We start from the raw sequence: 19,382 nt of genomic DNA on the forward strand, positions 1-19,382 counted from the left end.
AGTAATCTTTCCTAATTCTTCCATTGCTGCCTTTCTGAGTCTCAGCCTTTTCTTAATATCTTGGCTACAGTCTCTATCTGAATTGATGACTGAGCCAAGGTGTAAGGCCAATGGTTGTGGCCATGCACATTCACATTGGATTTGGGCAGACAGTAAAGGAACTGTGGAGCTGGAAAAATGGTGGGCCATTCTGTTTATTAGAGTCTTACAACGGCTGCAGATGAGCAGGCAAACAGGGAAAATCTCTCTCTGGGCTGATGAGCAGATAGAGGCGGGGGACTTTCTCCTGCAAACAGTAGAAAAAATGGCCCCTCGCAATGGCAGCAGGCAATCTGCAACCTACAGTCTGCCCCCCTGAGGGCAAGCACCTGCAGCCTTACATAGACTATAGACTGGAGGTGCTGCCCGAGCTCACATGCTCACGCACCAATCAGGGAAAGTACAAGTGAGCAAGCCTAACGCACTTGTTTGCCCAACACAAAGTAAGCAAAATCCTTTAATAATTTCATTTTCTGTGTTAAAGTTGTATACCACTTCTGTAGTCATGATTTTTGTCTTTTTTTTTAGAGAGAGACAAAAAGAGACAGGGAGAGAGATGAGAAGCATCAATTTGTAGTTGTGTCACTTTTTTAGTTGTTTATTGATTGCTTTCTCATATATGCTTTGACCAGAGAGCTCCAGCTGAGCCAGTGACCCCTTGTTTAAACCAGTGACCTTTGGGCTCAAGCCAGCAACTGTGGGGTCATGTCTATGATCCCACACTTAATCCAGTGACTCCATGCTCAAGCTGGTGAGCCTGTGCTCAAGCTGGAGAACCTGGAACCTCAGTGTTCCAAGTTGACATTCTAACCACTGTGCCACCACTGGTCAGGCATGATTTCTGTCTTCTTGATGTTCAACTGCAGTTCTACTTTGGTACCTTCACTTTCATTAGAAGTTGTTTCTAATCATTGCTGCTTTCTGCCAGTAAGATGATATCGTCTTCAACCCTATGTTACTGATAATTTATTCAGTAACTTAAAGGAAGGAATGTTTACTCCTTCTTCTGAGTTTAACCCAGTTTATTAACACAGTAAATCACTTATTAATTGAAGAATATTTAATTTTATCATTGTAATATATTTCATTTTTTTATTGTAATATTTCATCCAATATATTCAATAGTTTTTAAAAGATTTTATTTATTGATAATCTGAGAGGGGGAGCGAGAAGCATCAACTTAAGTTGCTTCACTTTAGTTGTTCATTGATGGCTTGTCATATGTGCCTTGACCAAGCCCAGCGATTTGAACCGGCGACCTCAGTGTTCCAGGTCAGGCGCTCTATCCACTGCACCACCACAGGCCAGGCTAAAATATTTTTTTATTTATAATATTACTATTACATATAATCAATATAAAATTATTAATGAGATAATTTACATTCTTATTTTTATACTGATTCTCCAAACTGTGGTGTAAATAATTAAATATCATTTTATAATCCTGTTTTATTCTCCCAACAACCTATGAAAGTAGCCATCCAGTGTTGTACACTGAAATTTCCTGTGGCTGCCTGTTGCTGCTACTTATGGGTACAGTGTAAAGCTGTTGCCTTGCAAGACTGCAGAGGGACTGAGGAATGCAGGGTGGGCTCTGGAGCCAGACCACCTGGGTGCAGGTCCTAGATCCATCTTGGCTCCCTTTCTTACCTTCGGTAAGCCACTTAGCCTTGCAGTGTCTCAGTTCCAAATCTGTAAGATGGGGCTGGTGGTGGCATTGCCCTTCTTGGCTGTTGGGAAGATTCAGTGCATTAAAGCTTGTAAAGCACTTAAAATGCTGCCTGGCCCACAGTGAGCATGTCATCCGGACTCTTGTGTGCTGTTTTACTGTTTTGTGCCAGTTTGTTCACAGAGGATTCTAAGCTCCCTGAGGGCACGGTCTTTGAGGGATTTTGTTTATCACTCTGTCTTAGTGCCTGACTCAGATTATGTGGCATGTATTTTTTGTGGATGAAAAGAATGGTAGTATAATTATTTGTTTTCTCTCAGCTGCCCAGAATTTAAATTTCATGACCATGATACCGCCCATTTTGAAGGTGTAAGTGGAACCTGATTGAATATGAGGTCAGCATGTGCTAATACTGCTAGCTATTGAGCATTTTAGTGGGTTGGGGATAAGTGCTCATCATCAAGACCTCACTGACTTCTCACATTGACCCCATTTTTCCGATGAGGAACAGGCCCAGTGGGGAGGATCAGTCTCTCTTGGGAGGAGAGCTGCTGCAGTGTTCAAGAACTGAAATCAAGAGTTGTGCCTGGGTTAACTCTTCATTTCCACTACTTTTTTTGCTGTGTGACTTCCAGCCTGTGATTTCTCTGTTCCTGAGCTTTCTAATCTGTAAAATAGGAATGATAACAGTATCTGTTTAGAGGGTAACTGTGAGGACAAGGGGAGAGAATTCCTATGAAGTGCTTAGAATGGTGCCTTGTGCAGTGAAGCTCTTGGGTTTTGGTTGTTATTAGGCTCATTCAGCTGTGCTTCCAGAACTGGCCCAGGAATCCAGTGGCAGTGCTTAATCATTAAGCCGTGTTTGTTGCATCTGTGAGCTAGCTTCCTGTCTGTCTGCACAGGGAAAGAGCCCATCTTTGGGTTGTGAGGTTATGAAAGAAGCAGGCGGGCACAACCCAGGGCAGGGGATGCTGTGGGCACAGATCCAGCCCTGGCTCAGTCAGCAAACAGGTGGCCCATTCCTGAATGGGAGGTAGCAGGCAAGCCCTCTTTGTTACCTTTGAGCTTTCTCTTAAGCCCATTCAGGCTCCTTAGACCACGTGTCTGATGAGTAAGGAGTCCTTTTATTTCTCCTGCAAAGGGGCTGTTGGCAAAACAGAACTCTATGGGAATGTGCCTGTTCACAAAGAGCAGCCAGCCATCTCTTGGGGAACTCTGGTGGTTGGCATGTTCTTGTGGTTGCTGTTAGGAGCTGGCACGGCAGGTTCTTGTTTCCGCATTCCATACACGCAGACGGGCTGGGGGAGGCACCACTGAGGCTGAGGCCGCCTGCAGAGCTCAGGCAGGTGGACTTTGCCTGGAGAAGGCCTGGTCAGGAGCCTCAAGTGCCTGGAGCTCTCCTCACAGTCACTTGCCTGTTTGTGATTAGGGCTGTGTTTGGACATCTTTTAGGTGAGTGAGTGATGTTTGCTAAGTCTGGTAGTGACCTGTAGAATAGAGGAAGTTAATACTGTTTCTTCTTTTTGTGAATTAGACTGGTGGCTTTTTTGTCTTTTTATTTCTCCCACCTTGCCTCATGAAATATTTACCTGTCTGCTCCAAACTGTGAAGAAAGGATGGGCAGAGTATTGAGAGACTGAGAAGGAAATGGAGGCTCTTTCTTCCCGGAGAAGGAATGGGAGAGTGTTGAGCCACTGTGGGATGCAGAAGTCCGTGTCATGTGCTGTGGGGCAGCCCAGTGTGGTCCAGATGAGCGGTGTGGTCTCAGGGGAGTTCCTTTCCCTCTTGGGCCTGTTTTCTCATCTGATGCAATGGGAACTAGGAGCGGTACCCAGTCACCTTTCTGGTCTATGTAAAGAGTTCACACTCTAGGCATGGAGTGGTGGTGCTCAGTGTCAGCTGTCACTGTGCCCCCACCCCAACTGCCAGCCCCACAAATCCCTTGTCAGACCTTATCTCAGACGTCTCTACTGCTGCTGGCTGTGCTCCAGCCACACTGGCCTCCTGCTGTTCCTCCCTCAGGGCCTTTGCCCTGGCTGCTCCCTCTGCCTGCATTACTTGCTCCAGTATCCCCAAAGCTATCTTCCCCTCAGGTCTCTGCTCAGATGGCACTTTCTCATTGCGGCCTCTGTCCTTAAGTACCACCTTCTCAATCTCTCTCTAGCTCTTTATTCTGCTTATTTTTCTTTACAGCATTTTATTCCCACTTGACATATATTTGTTTTATTACCTGTCCCCAGCTCCCCGATTGTAGGCTCCTTGAAAGCACCAGGATGTTTGTCACTATCCTTGTAGAACAGTTCCTGGCATGTGGTAGGTATGGTATGAATTATTTTATGAATGAATTTATGATATCAGGTGCAGGTGCAACATTGTGCAAGGATGGATGGCTCTCTCCCGTTTGGGGTTAGAGTAGAATGTCAGCATCCACACATGTGCAGCTGTGGGGGAGGTGGCATGTCCACACCCTCTCCTTGGTCACCCAGTGGGTTCTTGGGCCTGCCTGCGGTACCAGCGCTCTGGCTTCCTGTTTCTCAGTCCTTTCAGTTTGCTTATTCCAGGCCGTGGCAGTGGCCCACCCAGACAGCCTGGGTACATGTGGCGTGGAACAGATGGCCTTGATGCTAGTGAGTTAGAGGATGTGTGCAGGTTGATGGGGTGGGGAGGCTTTGTTGGAGGCACCACCCATACACCTCTGTGTGTAGGGCAAGCTGACTTTATCACCAGGCCTTGGTTGGTCTTCCTGTGGCGGCGAGGTCAGGGAATGCCTTGGAAATAAAATTAACTGGCCGGGCACAGTTTATCAGTCTTCCCTGCTTTCATAGGCAATAATTCTTGTCTTGGACTGGACAGGTTTTAATTAAATGGTGAGCTTGAAGAGTCTTGCTGTATAATAGCTGACATCTCCTCAGCAGTTTTCTGGCTGCAGTGTTAGCAGTTGATTCTGTAAGAATATCCTGGGCAGGGTTTCCCCAAGCTCCGTGGGTCAAGATCAGTGGCCCTCTGGTATCTCTCCCAATAACATGAGGCACTGAAGGCCTGGGGTGTGTGTATCACACATCTTCACACCTGTGGGCCTACTGCTGTTTGAAAAATGTGCAGAGGATTAGAGGAGATGCCTCCTATAACATCTAACTGTGCCTTTGAGCTCCAGATACCCTGGTTTAGGGGTTAGGGACCCTCCTGGGAGGCCATTGCACATAATGCTCAAGTCCCAACACTACCCAAACTCTGGGCACGATACTTACGTTCTTGGGGCCTCAGCTTTCTTATCTGGAAAATGGGAATAATTAGTATCACCTGCTTTAAATGACAAGTTAAAACGAGATCAGGTTACCTAGTTACACTGTGTCTAGTGCATGGAAAGCACTCAATAAAAGGGGACAATAATTATTTTTGTGAATTGATTTTAAGCCCCTTTTTAAATTTTTCAGTCTTTCTTTCTTTTGTGGGCTACTGCTTTCTTTTTCCTCCTTGCTGTCCCGCCCCATGTCAGCATCCTCCCACAGTCCTTCCCCCATGGTAACAATCAAGTACTGAATGTACCTTTTTACATATTTCTCCATGGTTATGAGATCCTTTAGGGGGAAACACTACCCTATAAGGGATAATACTACCTACATTTTCCTGCATTTTGCTTTTCTTACACAGCAATACCATGTGGAAATGCTTCTAAATTTTCAGGTAGTGTGTTGTTAATGTGCTGTTTTAATGGTTGCTTATCACTTGGTAGTGTGAGCGTACCATAATTTATTTGGCTAGGCCGTTACTGATGTGCATTCCCTTTGTTTCTAGTTCTCCCCTCCCCCAAATTACTATTTTTATTGATAGCCTTCTTTAATTAGATTGCAGGCGTCTAACCTGCTTAGCCACCTTAGTTAAGCTCCCAGCCTTTGAAAATGAATATGAAGTAGCATTAATGTAATGATTATTCTTGCGCAGATGGAGATGTATTTCTGAGGGTTCTCACAAACCCAACGCAATGTTGAACCATCTACTTTAAATGCTTTTTAATTACAAAAATGGTTAATGGATTTATTATCCTTAGACAGATTAGTTGTATTTAATGAGTACTCATGAAATAAGAATGGTAGAGAAGGTTCATGTGTTTTTCATCTTAACAATTTTTGGAAATCAGAATATGCAAGAGATTTTGTTGGGGTTTGTGATCAGTTGGCATGTTTCTTTTTTTAGGTGGAACTTTAGTTGAGGAGTATATTTGGCCTCATAAAACTTGTGCAGTGGTGTACCCCAACAGTAGTCTGTTCCAGTTCTCTATTGCTACATAACAAACTACCCCAAAACTTAAGGCCTTAAAATGACAACAGTTCACTATTTCTTATGAACCTCCAGTTGATCAAGGCTCATCTTTTGCTTTGGGGATCTCTTAAGTGGCTATAATCAGAAGGTAGATGGAGCTAGAACATTCAAGATGAGGCTGGAATGTTCACATGGCATTTTAGAGATGGCTGGGCCCTTCTCTCCATTTAGCCTTAGAACCTCTTCTTCAATGTGGACTCACCAGCTAGTTGCTGGCCTGATAGCATGGCAGCCCAGGGCTTCCTAAGCCTGCTGAAGGTGTAAGTCCACAACAGGCCCAGCGTCACTTGAGCCGCATTCTGTTGGTTAAAGCTAGTTATGGGGTCAGTGCAGATTTTGTGTGGGAGGGAGGACTGAGGACTTGAGATCCAGGAGGTATGGTCCATTGCTAGCCATCTTTGGAGACTGGCTACCTCAGCAGTTATTTTCTCATGAAAGGAGAGGTACAAAGGTCAGTTGGAGCCGGTGGTGGTATTGCAGCTTACCCTCTCTCCAGAGCCCCGGGCTCCTTTTTTTTTTTTTTTTTTTTTTAAGTGAGAAAGAGTGGAGGGTGGGAAGGAAGAGAGATGAGAAGTATCAACTGGAGGTTGTGTCACTTTAGTTGTTCATTGATTGCTTCTCATACGTGCCTTGATGGTGGGGGCAGGGTGCAGGGGACTCAAGCCAGCAACATGTGATCATGTTGATGATCCTACACTCAAGCCAGTGATCTCAGGGTTTCAAACCTGGGACTTCACGTCCCAGGTCGATGCTCTATTCAGTGTGCCACCAATGGTCAGGCCACATGTCTACGGCCATACCACCCTGAACGCACCCAATCTCGTCTGATCTCAGAAGCTAAGCAGGGTCGGGCCTGGCTAGTACTTGGATGGGAGGTCAGGCCCCAGGTTCTTCTTTATCCGCACTGCCACCCTTAGCCTTAGTCATAAGATAGCTGCTTTACTTTGTTACAGGCAGGAAGAAGCAAAGCTCTGAGGCAGCAATTTTGAACCCTTTTCATCTCGTGGCACACATAAACTGATTGCTAAAATTCTGTGGCACACCAAAAAATGTATTTTTTGCCCATCTGACAAAAAAATAGGTATAACTTTTTTTATTCACAGCAGATGGCTATTGTGTTGGCTGCTGTCATTTTTTTATTTGACAATATAAGGGAAAAAGAGATCAGTGCCTGTTGGGCAGATAAAATATATTATGCTCACTTTGTTAAAGATGGCGCTGTCCACGTGGAAGCCTGTCTCCCAGGTGATATTAGTTGCCCTTATGCTTGGAATGGGCGTAATTATATTAATGTGTGTTTGGGGTGGGCTGTGGGCAGGTAGGATCCTTGTAGCCTGGGGCTTGGTTTTAGGACTAAGCCTTTCCCACCTTTTTTGATGTGGGGTGGTGCAATCCCATCATGTCCCAGATAAGTGACTTTAAATATTTTATTTATTGATTTTTAGAGAGAGGGGAGAGAGAAAGAGAGAGAGAGAGAGGGAGAGAAAGGGGAGGAGCAGGAAGCATCAACTCCCATATGTGCCTTGACCAGGCAAGCCCAGGGTTTCGAACCGGCAACCTCAGTGTTCCAGGTCGACGCCTTATCCTACTGCGCCACCACAGGTCAGGCGATAAGTGACTTTATATTAGAGACTTCCCTATTTGTATATTGGATTAAAAGTTTTTATTTCTACACTATAAAATGGGGACAGACCGGGAGCTTGCTCTCTCCATTCCTGAGCAGAGAGCAGGTTTGAGAGCAGAGTGAGGCCACGTGGAGGAGGCCAGGAGAAGCAGCCAAGATGGCGGAGTGTTGAAGGAGAAGCCAGTTTGTGTAGAGTTTGTGCAGAGAGAAGGAGATGGGGAACAGAGGTGAATAAGTCTGGTGAGATAGGAATCTTTGATTCTAGGAAACTCGGATAAGTCACTAGCTTTGTGAGCACTGAATGAGTGGGTTTTAGAGCCCAGTGTGTGTATTTACTTGCCCGCTGGGTGCAAGCTAGGATTAAAAATGATGGCCCACCAGTTCGTGGCTCTGTTGTTTCATTACCGTCTGTCCAAATCCAATGAGAACCTGCATTGGCCAGTTGGTTGTGATGATGGCCATGGATACTGACTTTATAGTGCCCTTGACTAAATAGTCAAGTATTGCATGTTTTAAATTTCTTTGCGGTGCACTGTTTGAAAGTCTTTGCTCTAAGAAAAGGAGACAGCACCTCTATCAGGAAATGAAAGCCTTACCCTGAAACTCTTAGTGGACTTCTGCTTGTGTTTCTTTGGCTAAAACTAGTGTCATGACCACCCCTTGGCACAAGGAAGTCTCAGAAATCCAGTTCATTTTTTCTGATTTGTTTGTTTTTTAGGTGAGAGGAGGGGAGATAGTGAGACAGACTCTCGCATGCACCCTGTTGGGCAGATAAAATGTATTATGCTCACTTTGTTAAAGAGGCCGTTGCCCAGGTGATATTAATGTGTGTTGAGAATCGTTGTAGCCTGGGGCTTGGTTTTGGGATTAAGCCTTTCCCACCCTTTTTGATGTAGGGTGGTACAATCCTATCATGCCTCAGAGAAGTGACTTTGTATTAGAGACTTCCCTACTTTGTATATTGGATTAGAGGTTGTGAAGCTACAATATAAAGTGGGGGCGGAACGGGAGTTGGTGCTCTTGGTTCCTGAGGTTAGCATGAGAGCAGAGAGAGTAGAGCCAGCAGCGGGAGGAGGCCACGTGGAGGAGGCCAGGAAAAGCAGCCAAGATGGCGGAGTGCTGAGTGAGATGCCAGTTTGTACAGAGTTTGTATCTGGGATAAGGAAGGAGATGAGGAACAGAGGAGAATAAGTCTGGTGAGCTAGAAACCTTTGATTCTAGGAAACTCGGATAAGTCACTAGCTTTGTGAGCACTGAATGTGACTGGGTTTTGGAGCCCAGTGTGTGTTTTTACTTGCCCGCTGGATGCAAGCTAGAATTAAAGACTATGGCCCACCAGTTTGTGGCTCCATTGTTTCTTTTTTTTTTTTTTTTTTTTAATTTTTTAATTAATTTATTTATTCATTTTAGGGGGGGAGAGAGAGAAAGAGAGAGAGAGAGAGAGAAGGGGGAGGAGCTGGAAGCATCAACTCCCATATGTGCCTTGACCAGGCAAGCCAGGGTTTTGAACCGGCGACCTCAGTGTTTCCAGGTTGATGCTTTATCCACTGCGCCACCACAGGTCAGGCTCCATTGTTTCTTTACCGACTGTCCGAATCCAATGCGAACCTGCATGTGAATGACCACGATGGCGGCTCCTGGCCTTACACACCCTGAACGGAATCCACCTGCCAACCCCTGTCTAGGGCTGATGCTTGAGTATCCAGCTATCTTTTAGCACCTGAGGCTGGCATGCTCGGACCAACTGAGCTATCCTCAGTGCCCAGGGCCATGCTCAAACCAATCAGTCAAGCCACTGGCTGCGGGAGAGGAAGAGGGAGAGAAGCAAATGGTTGCTTTTCCTGTGTGCCCTGACCAGAATCAAACTTGAGAAGTCCATATGCTGGGCTGACGCTCTATCCACTGAGCCACTGGCCAGGGCTGGAAATCCAGTTTTGTTTTTTTTTTTAATTTTATTTATTTATTTTTTACAGAGACAGTGAGTCAGAGAGAGGGATAGACAGGGACAGACAGACAGGAACGGAGAGAGGTGAGAAGCATCAATTATTAGTTTTTCGTTGCGCGTTGCAACACCTTAGTTGTTCATTGATTGCTTTCTCATATGTGCCTTGACCGCGGGCCTTCAGCAGACCAAGTAACCCCTTGCTGGGGCCAGTGACTTTGGGTTCAAGCTGGTGGGCTTTTGCTCAAGCCAGATGAGCCCGTGCTCAAGCTGGGGACCTCGGGGTCTCAAACCTGGGTCTTCCGCATCCCAGTTCGACGCTCTATCCACTGTGCCACCGCCTGGTCAGGCGGAAATCCAGTTTTTAAATCTAGGCTTATAACCCTGAACAAAGGATCAGTAAAGAAGAAGTTGGGGTCCTGGCTGGTTGGCTCAGTGGTAGAAAGTCGGCTTGGCGTGCGGGAGTCCCGGGTTCGATTCCCAGCCAGGGCACACAGGAGAAGCGCCCATCTGCTTCTCCACCCCTCCGCCGCGCTTTCCTCTCTGTCTCTCTCTTCCCCTCCCGCAGCCAAGGCTCCATTGGAGCAAAGTTGGCCCGGGCGCTGAGGATGGGTCTATGGCCTCTGCCTCAGGCGCTAGAATGGCTCTGGTTGCAACAGAGCAATGCCCCAGATCAGTGGAGCATTGCCCCCTGGTGGGCATGCCGGGTGGATCCTGGTCGAGCGCATGCGGGAGTCTGTCTGACTGCCTCCCCGTTTCCAACTTCAGAAAAATACAAAAAAAAAAAAAAAAAAAAAAAGAAGTTGGGAAGGATGGACACATGCTGAGTAGGCATCTAGGAGCTTCCTGTTTAGACAGCCAAACAAGTGATGGGTAAACTGAGGCATCATGCATTTATTTATCAATTTTTTAGGAAATAACCAGGGATGGACAATGCACTGTATTTCTTACAGAGGCTACAAGGATCAGGGTAGTGAATGAAGATATCTGGAAGTTAAACTGACCAGGATCATTTGCAGGCCTTCACCAGATAAAATTGCTCAGCTCCTATCTCCCATGTAGGTGTTTGAAGTTAGACTAATGATAATAATAATAGCTAGTCTCTTTAAGGGCTTATCTAGTGTAGAGGAACTATGAAACAGCTCATCTAATCTTCACAATGGCCCATGAAGCAGGTACTCTTATTGTCCTTTTTCAGACGCAGAAACAGAAGCACAGAGAAGTTAAATAACTTGCCATAGGTGCTATGTATGGCTAGGGGGTAGTGGAATCCACACGGTCGTCTGGCTCTGGAATATGTGTACTTGACCACTGTGCTTTACGACTTGAGTTCATTACAGGTAGCATTTCTTGTTGAAATAAATACAGCAAATAAAACATGAAGCAGAAACCATTTACTACATCCTGTCCACTTTCTACTGCCTGCTGGAGAATGAGAACATTACCAATAACTTCTATGATTCTATGTGTACTGTGTGGTATATTCAATGCCCTTCCTGCTCTTCCAGAGGGGACCACCATCTTGAATTGTTTGTGTATCATTCTTTGTCATAAAAAGAATTATTTTTGAACTTACTACAAATAATATTATATTGTATGTAGTCTTCTGGGACTTGCATTTTTCACTTAATATTATGATTCTAAGGTTGATCCAGACTGTTTGGTCTAACTGTAGTCCATTAATTTTTTACTGTTATGTAATATTCCACTGACTGAATATACTACCATATTTTTGTTTAGTCATTTTCATAGCTGTGGAAATTTCACTCCAGTTTTTTTGCTGTTCATGGGCCATATTTCTGGTTGTACATGGACAAGAATTTCTTTTGGGTATTTACTAAGCATGAGATTGATTGGTTGTAGGATGTGAGCATCTTTAACTTTGCCAAATATTATTGTTGGGCAGATAAAATATATTATGCTCACTTTGTTAAAGATGGTGCTGCCCACATGGAAGCCCGTCGCCCAGGTGATGGTATTGGTTGCCCTTCTTGCTTGGGATGGGCGTGATTATATTAATGTGTGTTGGGGGTGGGCTGTGGGTAGGCAGGATCCTTGTAGCCTGGGGCTTAGTTTTGGGACTAGGCTTTTCCCCCCTTTTTTGATGTGGGGTGGTGTACTCTCATAAGGAATCCCATTATGCCTCAGATAAGTGACTTTGTATCAGAGACTTCCTTGTTTGTATATTGGATTAAAGGTTTTGGTTTCTACACTATAAAGTGGGGCAGACCAGGAGCTTGCTCTCTCTCGGTTCCTGAGATTAGCATTAGAGAGGAGAGCAGAGAAAGGCCACGTGGAGGAGGCCAGGAGAAGCAGCCAAGATGGTGGAGTGCTGAGTGAGATGCCAGTTTGTTCAGAGTTTGTTCAGGGAGAAGGAAGGAGATGGGGAACAGAGGTGAGTAAGTCTGGTGATCTAGAAACCTTTGATTCTAGGAAACTCGGATAAGTCAGTAGCTTTGTGAGCACTGAATGAGTGGGTTTTGGAGCCCAGTGTGTGTTTTTACTTGCCCGCCGGGTGCAAGCTAGGATTAAAGATGATGGCCCACCAGTTCTTGGCTCCGTTGTTTCATTACCAACTCTCCGAATCTAATGCGAACCTGCACGGGCAGGTGGCTGTGATGGTGGCCGTGGCTACTGGCTTTACAATTATCAAACTACTGTCCAAGCATTCCCCCCAAGGATGTGTAAAAGTTCCTTGGTTTGTGAAGCTTTTTTATTTTTGCCAGTCTGATGGGTATGAAATGAAATATTTTAATTTGCATTCCCCTGAAAACTAGTAAAGCAAATATCTTTTCATTTATGTTTCTTGTTCTGATACAGCTTGCACATCCCTTTTGCTTCTTTTTCTTATTGATTTGTAGGTATTCTTTATACATAATTTGGTTACTCATCCTGGGCAGCAGCCTATTTAACCTGATGAAAGTTTTATAATCTCATGTCATTTCCTGGTTGTCTTTTCTTTCCTGTTCACCCTCCCCCCAACTTCACGATACCTCTTTGTGTGATTCTTCTTTGGAACAGTTCTTAATTTATGGATATTTTTATACATTTATATAAACTTATGACTATATCTATTCCAACCACTCTATCATAGCTTTTTGATTTCAGGCATATTAGTTGGGATTAGGTTCAACTGCAGGTAATAGAAGATTGTATATAAAATCAAATGAAAATGGCCTGAGCAAGATAGAAATTTATTTCTCTCTCACAAAAAGGACCCCAGTGATAAGCAGGTTGGGGCTGCGCTCTTATCAGAGCCAGGTTCCTTCTACCTTTTTGCTCCACGATCCTTACCCTATCACCGCATGATTCAAGATGGCTGCTCAAGTTCCAGCCATTACATCCCAGGAAGCAGGAAAGAAGGGATGGGTAAGGCTGCCTTTTTAAAAAGAGTTAATGGAAGTTGCACACAGAAGTCTACTTGTAGACTCTTGCCCAGAACTTAGTCTTAGTACCATATTTAGTTGCAAGGGATTCTGGGAAATGTAGTTTTTCTTTCACATGGTCTTGTTATTAACTAAAATCTTGTTTCATTACTAAGTTAAAGGGGAGGACTAAATTTGGGCTAGGCAGCCAACTACTTTACCAGTTCTGAAGTGTTCCTTAAGAATGAGTCTTAGAGAAGCTCCCAGACACCAGAATGGTGCCTATAGATCAGTGGTCCCCAACCTTTTTTGGGCCACGGACTGGTTTAATGTCAGAAAATATTTTCACAGACCGGCCTTTAGGGTGGGACGGATAAATGTATCACGTGACTGAGACAAGCGTCAAGAGTGAATCTTAGACAAATGTAACAGAGGGAATCTGGTCATTTTTAAAAAATAAAGCATCATTCAGACTTAAATGTAAATAAAATGGAAATAATGTAAGTTATTTATTCTTTCTCTGCGGACTGGTACCAAATGGCCCACAGACTGCTAGCGGTCTGTGGCCCAGGAGTTGGGGACCACTGCTCTAGATGATGCCCTTTTTAAAAAAGTTTTTAATTAATTTAATTTTTATTCATTTTAGCAAGAGAGGAAGAGGGGGAGACAGACAGACAGGAACAATGAGCTATTCCTGTTTGTGCCCTGAATGGAGATCAAACCGGCAACCTCTGCTCTTGGGGACAATGCTCTAACCAACCAAGCCACCTGGCCAGGGCTAAGTGATGCCCATTTTGAGCCTTTGATTTATTACATAAATATTTATTGAGCAGCTGTTTTGTATAGGTACTATTCTGGGAGCTGGAATGACAGTAATGAACAAAACAAAGTCCCCACCCTCATGAGGCTTACATGGAAATGGGAACCAAGCAGTATATAGTGAGTCAGAAGCGATAGCGCGTGTGACAAAAATAAAGGATGATGCATGGAACGAGAGTTAATGGCACATGGTGCTATTTCACACAGGGTAGTCAGGGAAGGCTTCTTTCATGAGATGACAATGGAGCAAAAGTGAGGGAAGGGAGTGAGGTATCTGGGGTAAGGGCATTTGGGGCAAAATAAAGACTGTTAAAAGACCCTGAGGTGAGACAATGCCTTGTATGCTTGAGGGACTACAGAGTGGTCACCAGGGCTGCACAGGGGTGAGCGAAGGAGAGAGTGGTGGGAACTAAGAGCAGAGAGGTGACGGTCAGATCATGTAGGGCCTTGTGGGCCACAGTGAGGACTTTGGGCTTTACCCAGAGTGATATGGAGGCACGGGAAGATACCTGATCATTAACATATGGTAGTGAAAGTAATCATGAGCTGACTTCTCAGTGTTACTCTTTAATCACATCCAGACAACTCTCGAAAAAGTAAGTAGCTTTAACTCTTATTAACTTATGACCTCTCTGGTTTTATATACAGGGGTTGGCAGAAGTAGGTTTATAGTTGTGAGTATGCAAATAATGAATATTTATTAATTATTGCGTTTATTTGTATTTTTCCATAGAAACAGCTGTAAACCTACTTTTGTAAACCTATACACCCTCAATGGATTATTTTTAAACTAAATAGCTTAGTATTTATCTGTGCAAGGTAAGGATACTTTAAAGACATAATGACAATATTGTCATGATTCAAGTAATAACTGCTTGACAACATCTAGTATTTAGTTAGTGTTAACTTCAGATCTTCTCATAAAAATCTTTTTAGAATTAGTGTTCCAATTAGAACTCAACAAGGTCCACTGTTGGATTTGGTTCCTATGCTTGTTAAGTCTCATTTAATCTGCATTCCCCCTCCCTTTTTAAAAAAATAATTTATTTGTTGAGAATTGCCATATTACTCGTCCTGTGGATTGCCCACTGTCTGTATCTGGCTGATTGTATTCTGATTGCCCACTGTCTGTATCTGGCTGATTGTATTCCTGTGATGGTGTTTAATGTGTTTTCCTGTCTCTCTTTTCTGTAAATGGGTAGTTGGATTCAGAGATTGAATCAGATTTAGGTTTGAGATGTACACACGCATGCGTGCACACACGCACACACACACTTTTTGTGGTTTCCTAGGTTTTCCTGCCTATGTTTGTATATCCATTAGGATGTATGTAAAACCCATTGTATCGTTTTTGTGATGTTCTGTAGTGTTAACACTATAAATGACTATTGCCTAGAGTCCTAGACCAGTGATTTTCATTCAGTGTACTACAAGAATTTATAAAACATGCAGTAGCTGACTAGTTAGGGGAACTACCCTCTTCTTCCTTAGATTGTCAAAAAAATGACAACAGCTAACACAACAATAGTTGTACTGTACTTGAGTGAATCAGAATTATACTTATTTTTTTGTCAGATCAGTAAAAAATACATTTTTTGGTGTGCTGCAGAATTTTAGTAGTTTTATGTGTGCCATGAGATTAAAAAAAAAAAGGTTGAAAATCTCTAGCCTACACCCATGATCTCATTTGGTGCTTGCAAAAATTGTGACATTCTAATTCTTTTCCTCCTCTGCATTTATTAGCTGGAATATTCTTCTAGAGAGAAACTTTCCTCATCTATTAGCCAATTATCCAGAGGGTATACTGACTCTTTTAAACTTTTGTAAACATTAGAAATTTATGTTGATCAATTAATCTGGTAATTTCTAATTGGCTGATTTTTTTGCTGTCTTTTTTTTTTTTTGTTTTTTTCATTTTTCTGAAGCTGGAAACAGGGAGAGACAGTCAGACAGACTCCCGCATGCGCCCGACCAGGATCCACCCGGCACGCCCACCAGGGGCAACGCTCTGCCCACCAGGGGGCGATGCTCTGCCCATCCTGGGCGTCGCCATGTTGCGACCAGAGCCACTCTAGCGCCTGAGGCAGAGGCCACAGAGCCATCCCCAGCGCCCGGGCCATTTTTGCTCCAATGGAGCCTTGGCTGCGGGAGGGGAAGAGAGAGACAGAGAGGAAAGCGCGGCGGAGGGGTGGAGAAGCAAATGGGCGCTTCTCCTGTGTGCCCTGGCCAGGAATCGAACCCGGGTCCTCCGCACGCTAGGCCGACGCTCTACCGCTGAGCCAACCGGCCAGGGCTGCTGTCTTTGTTTTATGTTCATTCATCCTATACTTCCTGTTCTGCTACTGCCTGCACCTGATCCTGGATTTGGGAATAAACAGGTGAACTAGTCATAGTCATTTCATTGTGTGGGCACAGCTGTTTTAGGCCTTACCTTTGACCAGGTGAAGCCCTGTTGTGTGTGTCAGTCTGTGTAACCAGGGAGAGATGACTCTGTTGGCATTTCCTTTTTTTCTCTGACCGTGAATTTTCAGACTACAGCCTCTAAAGAGTTCTTGGTTGGTGCCAGGGGAATAAACCTTTATGCTTGGGGCAAGAGGTTTTTGAGCATTTGAATTGTTTCTGGTCTGAAATTCCATTCCTAGGCCGAAGAACAATAGAGAGCTCTGCTCCACTGGAGAGGCGAGTGCTCCTAGTAGCCTGGCCAAGGGTGAGCTCTGCCCCTGGGTCATAAATTCTTTAGAGCCACCAGCATGCTTGACATCATCATTTGGATATCTTGGGATCAGTAACCCATTATATTGTATAACCCCTAAGGGCTTTCTTTTCTTCTGGAGATGATGACACATTTACTCCCTTTTTGAGGGGGGGGGCAAGATATTTTGTGGAATGATGTAGAACAGTGGTTTTCAACTCTTTCACACTTGAGGTCTGGTAAAAGTAGAATTATTTTAGGGACTGCTAAGGCAGAAATCACCCTGAGTATAAGCAAATTCAACTAAGATCATTGGGTCTAGAATCTTCATAAAACATCAGTGTTTAACCGTTTTATGGATTGGCATGAAATTTCTGGTGGACTGCTCCGCATACCGATGGTTGAAATACACTGGTGTAGAATTCATTAATTCATTCAACCATTGACTTATTTATTTGGCAGATACTTGTTGCGCATCACATGTGTTCCAGGTGCCGGGGAAGGCCCATTCTGGAGTTTATGTTTCAGTTGGAATACACAGATGATAAAGTGGTAAACAAGTTAATAAGAATATCAGATGGGGATGAATAATGCTAGAGTCATCAAATCAGAATGGTGAGACAGACACACCTGGAAGGGCTGTGGGACAGTGGATAACAAGTGTTGGGGGAAAGTTTCGACTGAAATGGCACAAAGGTGCCAGCCCTGTGAAGGACCTAGGGGAAGAACCTGCCTGGTGTAAGGCACAGCAGGTGCGGAGGTGCCGAGGCAGGGTGGGTGTGGGGTGTGGGTTAGCAGGATTTCTAGTGTGGCTGGAGCAACGTAGGTGGTTTGGAGCGTGCACAGGGCTGAGAACCTGGTGGAGGGTTTGGGTTTTATTCTGAACGCCATCTCTCTCATTCCCTGTGGCTACTGTGAGAAGCAGAGTTGGAAGAGATGGGAGTGCATTGCAAGGAAGTGGGATGGCGAGGAATGCAGCCCATACAGGAGTGAGGAGAAGGGTGTGATGTCAGACATGAGCTGTGGCCTGAGCTCTCGAGAGAAGTGTGTGGCCCGACAACTTGCCAAGGGATTGGGCAGAGTTGGGTGGTGAGTAGGATGAAAGGTTTTCCAGGGCTTTCTGGCTTTGGTCTGAAAGTAATAGCTCCAGCCCTCCTTTAATATGAGCTGAGGGTCCTGCTTACGCAAGTCTTATTTAATCCTCATTACAGTAGACACTTAATTCCCCATTTTGCAAATGAGAAAACTGAGGCCCAGAGGGGTGAAGCCCTCGGTCCTTATCACACAGCTAGTTGGGGCTTGGGTTGGAACCTGGGGAGCCCGACCCACAGTTTGATTTTGTTCCTCTCTTCTCTCCCTTCAGCCATAGCTGTTAATTCATGGTGTTGGCACAGCCTTTGCCCAGCAGGAGCCAGATATCAGTGTCCTACATTTATGAAATTAAGAGAGCATCAAATTCTCTTCGGTGGCCCTTCCACCATCCCTACTAACCTAGATCCCAACTTGCCTTTTATTACAGTTTACAGGTCAGAGAACAGGGACTTTCTAGTAACTTGACACATGGGCCAGATAAGGTATATATAGCCCCGGACTTCGAGCTCTGAGCCTGCTTAACTGATTGTGCCAAAAGTCATCTCACCATCAAATCCTTCTTATCTCCTTCTCCGGTGCTCCACATGGTAAGGGAGCTCACTCCCCAAGGGACATGTGTCCTATGTGATACCTCAGCCGACTACTATATGGCTTCACTTGGTGTCCTGTGGGAGAGAGGTGTGATATCCCTTCCCCCACATGGCTCATGTGAAAGGTCGTGTTGAGTTTGGTACTGCCCATCAGCTCACCATTCACCCTTTGATGGCACTGATGGGTGCTGACCGTCTCCTGCTCCTATTTGCGTTTAGATCACATGGCAAAATTTTATACTAATTGATTTTTTAAAATTGTTTGAAAATATCTTTATTGACTCAAAACTTAGAGAAGTGGCACAGTGGTTGTAAAACAGCTCAGACAGCAGATCAGTATACCAAGTAGAGCATGCACGTTTCACATTCCCTTCATGACCCTGGCACCTGGCCACGCCCAGTCTCTTACCTGCCCAGAGGGACATTCAGTGTGCTCTTCTTTACTGTATGTGCAGTGGATTGTGTTGGTTAAGAACTGGACTTAGGATCCCCCAGTACTTGGGTTCATATCCCACCCAGTTTTGCAATGTACTGACTTAGGCCTTAAAATTTTCTTAAAAAATCACTGTGCCTCGGTTTCTGTATTTGTAAAATGGTGGTGATGTCCTACCTCTTGGTTTGTAAGGTTTCATTGAGTTACTATATGTACAAGTTAGGGTGGCTCCTAGCATGTGATCAGCACTTACGTGTTAGTTATTTTTATTACACAAATATACGTTTATGGTTGTTTGTTTTATAGTCATATTCTATGTATATTGCTTGGTACATTATATTTCCCTTTAGTAATCTATATTGGAGAGCCTCATGTGGCCAGAGGTCAAGGTTGGCCACATTCTTTTTATTGACTTCACAGTGTTTCATCCTGTCATCCTGTTGTTAGACATACTGGTTGTTTCCAGCTTTCATTATTTTAACTCTGAACATCTCACATGCGTTTGCTACTTAGAGTTTTCTTAGGACAAAGTCCTGGAGGTACAGTTACTGAAACAAAGTGTATAAATATTTTTAAGTGCTTGTGGCATTTATTGCTGACTTTTTTATTAAACATTTCTATGTCATTGTTTGTTTTTCTAGGGGGGTTATTTTTAGTATTGTTTTCTAGGGCATTTATAGATCTTTTTGTTAAGTGTTGCAGATATATATTTCTAGTTTCTCTTTCAACTGCTTTAATGTTTTTAAACATACTGAGGCTTTTTGTTTGTTTGTTTGTTTTATGCTTTGGCTTTAAAT

At 44.2% G+C, this 19,382-nt stretch overlaps 1 protein-coding gene across 6 annotated transcripts in view; it reads left to right on the forward strand.

Annotated features, from left to right (window-relative positions):
- Positions 1-19,382, forward strand: part of SIPA1L3 (signal induced proliferation associated 1 like 3) — a 337,072-nt gene that overhangs the window by 17,191 nt on the left and 300,499 nt on the right. The window contains exon 1 of one of the 6 annotated variants that reach the window (XM_066242138.1): positions 3,057-3,160. The exons of the other annotated variants lie outside the window; for them this stretch is intronic. The gene's annotated coding sequence lies outside the window, so the exon portion shown is untranslated. Of the gene's footprint in view, positions 1-3,056; positions 3,161-19,382 lie in introns of those variants that run through there. 6 annotated transcript variants of the gene reach the window in all.

The sequence above is a fragment of the Saccopteryx bilineata genome, chromosome 9 (genome assembly GCF_036850765.1).
Source record: "Saccopteryx bilineata isolate mSacBil1 chromosome 9, mSacBil1_pri_phased_curated, whole genome shotgun sequence".
In the NCBI taxonomy this organism is placed as follows: Eukaryota; Metazoa; Chordata; class Mammalia; order Chiroptera; family Emballonuridae; genus Saccopteryx; species Saccopteryx bilineata.